Source organism: Schistocerca nitens, chromosome 3 (assembly GCF_023898315.1).
Source record: "Schistocerca nitens isolate TAMUIC-IGC-003100 chromosome 3, iqSchNite1.1, whole genome shotgun sequence".
Lineage (NCBI taxonomy): Eukaryota > Metazoa > Arthropoda > Insecta > Orthoptera > Acrididae > Schistocerca > Schistocerca nitens.
In genome coordinates this window covers 461,323,016-461,328,858 of record NC_064616.1, presented here as the reverse complement: position 1 = coordinate 461,328,858, position 5,843 = coordinate 461,323,016, and positions in this window count along the sequence as shown.

The window sequence follows — 5,843 nt, the reverse complement described above, 5'->3', positions numbered from 1 at the left end:
TGTGTATAAAGCCAGTCAGTCAGATTTCATGCAAGGACTGCATGCATACCACACTTTATCATTCTGAATGAAAAAAAGACAATGTCACTTGTGCAGTCAACGAATACTATGACACATTCATATACAAAATACCAGTGATAAGTACCTGTGAATTACAGTTTCTTATCTGTGGATTACTGTTTCTTCAGCTTTATACCTGCCTTCAAGGAACCTCAAGACAAATTAAGGCCAAAAATTAAAAAAAAAAAGTTTAGTAGGAAAAATTTTGTAGTCAGCATAGTAAAATCTGGTAAAATGGAAGAAAATAATTTCCAATATTACATCTGAATCGTCTTGTTACCAGTTACAGAAAGTAATTGCTTTTGTTAGGCTCTTAGCCTAAACTTAAAACATCACATCTGTCTTTACGAGGATGACGAAAAGATTCTGCCTGTCAATGAAGAAATGTTTCGACACTGTAAAGCATTTTTCAACAGGTTGGTGGACAATATAATTTCTGATAGCTCTTTGTCATTTCAAGTTTATCAGCGGATTAATAGTGGTGTACTTCAATCATTTGTGCAATTTCAGTTTGCATAAGCAAGTCTTATGAATTGATCAATTATGCCTAGTACACAGCACAGTATGCAGAACAACAGCCGTGACAATTTTTTACTCCCTCTTAGTTCTCTCTAAATAAAGCTAGTAATTTCTGTGATGTGCCTACATGCATTAATTTTTCTTTTATTGGATGTGCCTAGTATAAAGAAAATGTTTGTTTTTGCATACAGTAGACACATCACATTTTTGTGGCTACTGGAAATAATCAAGTAATGTTTCATTGTTAGTAAAATAAACATTATTCAAAAATTATTTGCCGGCCGCTGGTGGCCGAGCGGTTCTGGCGCTACAGTCTGGAACCGCGCGACCGCTACGGTCGCAGGTTCGAATCCTGCCTCGGGCATGGATGTGTGTGTTGTCCTTAGGTTAGTTAGGTTTAAGTAGTTCTAAGTTCTAGGGGACTTATGACCTCAGCAGTTGAGTCCCATAGTGCTCAGAGCCATTTGAACCATTTTTTTTTTTTTCAAAAATTATCATAAGAATGGCGCTATAGGAATTGTTATAAAATATTTCATGTCAACATGTTAAAAGTCTCAGTTGCTGGAAGTCGTCTGTAATGTAACATCATTCACTGCCTTGATTTTATTTCATCTGAGAATCACTTGTATAACAATTACACCTGCGACAGTTTAGCTGACAATAAGAACTGCAAGTTATTCAAGAATTTAATCATTTGAGTCAGTTTTGGTATGGTTTAAGTGCTTAAAATATGCACTTGGGCACTTTTGACTTCACACTATGCCATGTGACATGCTCTTGTCATGGATGCATCTGCTTATTCACTGATTCCCACACTACGCAGAAAGGGCTGTACAAACTGCTGTTATAAACTGTTCTTTGTGCAGCAAAATGGGTAACTTTTTCAGTGTATTCTTCCTGTGTGAAAAATTTCTGAAATGCTGGATTGAACTATTCCCTTGTCAGCTGGAACAGAAAAGGTGTGTGTGTGTGTGTGTGTGTGTGTGTGTGTGTGTGTGTGTGTGTGTGTGTGTGTGTGTACACACATCTGCTCTCTTGTACAGTGTTTACCATACCTCAAAACAGGATTCCCCTATTTGAGTTGAAGTTGGTGTTACAGTGATCAACAGGTGGAATATTGTAGTCAGGCCTTAAAGAGCTCAGTTAGCAATGACCACATAAAGATTTAATAATTCTTGGGTTTTTCATTGGAGAATTGTAACTGTTAGCATTTCTCAGTCTTCTTTTATGATAACCTCTGGGGATGTTCAGCAACCACCATTTACCGTGAAAATGTTGGCTTAATCTCCCAGGTATAATGGAGAGTGAAATATTTATACCTTTATACTGTATACAGAAACCACATCGAGTGACTGACTGACTGTTTGTCTGGCTGTACAAGATCTCCTCCCAAACCTCTGGATAAATTTCATCTAAATGCGGCATACAAACAGCAAACTTCACGAGTATCAGCACTGTGGGGTTTATGTACTCCAAACAATAGATAGGAGCAGAGAGTTGGGCAAAGGTGTGTTGTGTGGGAATAATATCAGTCTACCATATCAACCTGCTTTGCAGGGCAGCCTACACCTCAAGGACAATAAATGTTATCAAGCCTCTGACATGTAGGTTGCCTGGAACTGCAAGATCAACCTGCTTTGCAGGGCAGCCTACACCTCAAGAACAATAAATGTTATCAAGCCTCTGACATGTAGGTTGCCTGGAACTACAAGTGTGTTGTGGCAGCAGTCTCGCCTGCTTTATCAACCAGTTTTGTAGGGGCTATAAGTCTATGCGGGCATAAGAGGGGAAAGTTCGAGATGGATATAGAAAGTGATGGATATGGGTTGAGAAGGTAAGATGGGCTGGGCAGAGAGGGGGAAAAAGGGGGACGGCCAAGGTGCAGAAGGCAGGTGAAAGATGGAGAGGGGTAGTGGGCAGGTAGATAGGAATATAGTGTGAGAAGACAAGTGAAAGACAGCAGGGTGCAAGGAGGCAGGTTGAAGAGGGTAGAGAGAATTAGAAAGGGAAAGTTAGATTAGGAAAGAGATTTACTTTTTTCCCAGATTATTTTGATGAAACCACATAGATTCACACACAAATGTGTACAATATAGACAGCGTTAGGGGTATAAGTACAGATATTTTTATTGGTGACTGAGGACAGTGTACTGAACAACATTACATCAGTATTTACTTCATTTGGAGACTAATAATTATAGCTGTTAGGAGTAGTATATTTTTAGATTGGTTATTACTTCCAACTACATACGACAAGAACAAGCCATTAATACCTATATTCCCCTGGGCAGCAGGTCAGGTGTGGAAGTGTGCATTCGTGGACACAAAATGGTTAATTTGTACTGACAGATGTAGCAGTTATGACCATGCAGCAAACAGGTAGTAAATTATGTTACATGTTTGCAGGAAGGCTGTTTGATACAGAGAAAAAATAACTGACACGCTGATGTGGAGGCATATTAAGGTACCAATGCTACAATATCTGTACTTATACCACCAACACACTGTAAGTGACATTTGCATATGTGGGTGAAGCTGCATGTGGAAAACTAGTATCTTTATCTGTTATACACTCTTAAGACAAGAAAAATGCCACACCAGGAAGGAATTATCTGAATTGGGTGGAAATTGGTGGATGTGACATACATGTACTGACAAACAAATGATTACAATTTCAGAAAAATTGGATAAATTAGTTAAGAGCAAGTGCTCCACTAACTGAGCAAGTTATTAACTTGTTAGTCCACCTCTAGCTCTTATGCAGGCAGTTATTTGGCTTGGTATTGATTGACAGAGTTGTTGGATGTCCTCCTGAGTGATATCCTGTCAAATTCTGTACAACTAGTGTGCTAGATTTTGACACCTCAAGCTGGTGAAGGGCTCTGCCCATAATGCTCCATGTACTCTCAATTGGGGAGAGATTCGGCGACCTTGCTGGCCAAGTTAGGGTTTGGTGAACATGAAGACAAGCAGTAGAAACTCTCCCCGTTTGTGGGCAGGTATTATCTTTCTGAAATATAAGCCCAGGATGGCTTGCCATGAAGGGCAACAAAAAGGCATATAGAACATCATCGATGTACTGCTGTGTTGCAAGGGGCTGCGGATGACAACCAAAGGCCTCCTGCGGTGAAAAGAAATGGCATCTCAGACCACCACTCCTTACTATCTGCATCCTGGTCAAAGTGGGACGCTTTACTAAAACAATTTTACTCCAGTCAATGATATTCCAGCCTGAAGACATGTCTGGAGACACCCCGGACAGTGGTGAGATGCCTACCTTACTTTCACCTGCCATATGGCCCAACAACAAGAACTGATGCTCTGAGTGCCATTTCATTTCGTAGCAGGATTCCTTTGGTTGTCATCCGCAGCACCCTTACAGTGCAGCAGTACATCAAGGATATTCTGCACTCTGTTTTATAATGTATAGAAAGTTCTAGTTGAGAATAATGAATTATTTAGGAATAAAGGAGATGACTCGCTGAAGGGCAGAATGCTGTGTCATTGATAGGTACATGAACAAAAGGTCCCAAACTCCTGGATCAATTTCAACTAAATTTCCACAGAAACAGCAGGTCTCTCAAGTATCAGCATTGTGGAGTTAATAACCTCCTACCTCCAATAGGAGTGGGGATATGGTAAAAAAATGTTTTTTCTGCCCAAGGCATACAGGCTGCCCTGCACAACAGGCAGGTTGTGTGGGAACAGTATTGGCCTGCCAGATCAACCTGCTACATGTCAAGGGCAAGAAACACTTCTCTGGGCCCTGTCATGTAGGCATGATAGCCTACAAATCATGGGACAAAAAGGATTTTGAATGCCTTGGCATACAGACTATTCTGCAAGAGAGGCATGTTGTGGGAGTAGTACCAGTCTGTTCTCTTGACATCTTGTGTAAGGGTTATATGTGAAGTTGGCATACTGGGAGGAGGGTGGAGCTGGAGAGAGAGAGGGGGGGAGGGAGGGTCAGATAGGGAGAGGAGGAGATGTGTGAAATATATGTGTCTAACACATCCATGAGCAAAGACCCCCCCCCCCCTACTCCAACTGTCCAATGACTGCTCCGCACTGTGCAGTGATGTGGGTAAAGGGGCAATGTAACCAGCTCCTGCTGTATAGGTTGACCAGTAAGGCAGATGGGAAGTGTGGGATTAGTAATAGCATACTTCATCATCTGTCAACAATAAGGCTTATCCATGGATACGTGCACTGCACCATCACATCTGGTGTCATATGTCTTGTATGGTTATTCTGTGCTGCTCACTCCACAGCAATCCTATGCCTCTGCAAGAGCACAATTACGACCAAGGTAAGAAATATCTAGTTCCATACAGTTATCAATTGCAGCAATAAAGTCCTATACCTGCAACTGAACGTGGTTGTGTGTTAGGCAAATGCTGGCCAATGTGATTGAGGCTGCTATCTTATCAGGAAAGAGGTAGGTAGGTAGGTAGGTAGGTAGGTTGGTTGGTTGATTTGAGGGAGGGGACCAAGCAGTAAGGTTATCAGATTAGGGAAGGAAGTCAGCTGTGCCCTTTCAAAGGAACCATCCCAGCATTTGCCTGAAGTGATTATGGAAATCACAGAAAACCTAAATCAGGATGGCTGGACACAGGTTTGAACTGTCCTCCTGAAAGCAAGTCCAGTGTGCTAAACACTACTCCACCTCATTGAAAGGGAAAGGGACAAGCTGTTTTCATACCATGAATAGCCCTCATTCCAACTGACATCCCTTTCACATTTCACAGACTTCAGTTACCAGTATGACTAGCATTTGCAGCTACAATAAATAAGGCACAGTGACATACGATTCATTACTTGTAGTTGATTTGTGATGACAAATCAACCTCCCATCTGTTTTTCACATGGGCAGTTGTACGCTGCATGCTCTAGGTCGAACTCACCATGAAATTTATAAATCTTGGCATCAGGAGGTGTAACAAGGAACATTACTGTAAATAAATAAAGTTACAGTATTTTGTACTGTGTTTTACTGCCCACATTATTGATTATGTTCCTACATATATCCTATATCTATGGCTATTAAATCCTTCATTACTTTCTAATGTCTGCACCGCAGTCTCCATTCCAGTGGCTGTGACACAGAGAAAGCACGTAATATGACATTCAGATCAACTACAAATTGGTATTAGGTAGCTCTGCAGGTAGCCTTCTCTCTCTCTCTCTCTCTCTCTCTCTCTCTCTCTCTCTCTCTGTGTGTGTGTGTGTGTGTGTGTGTGTGTGTGTGTGTGTGTGTGTGTGTGA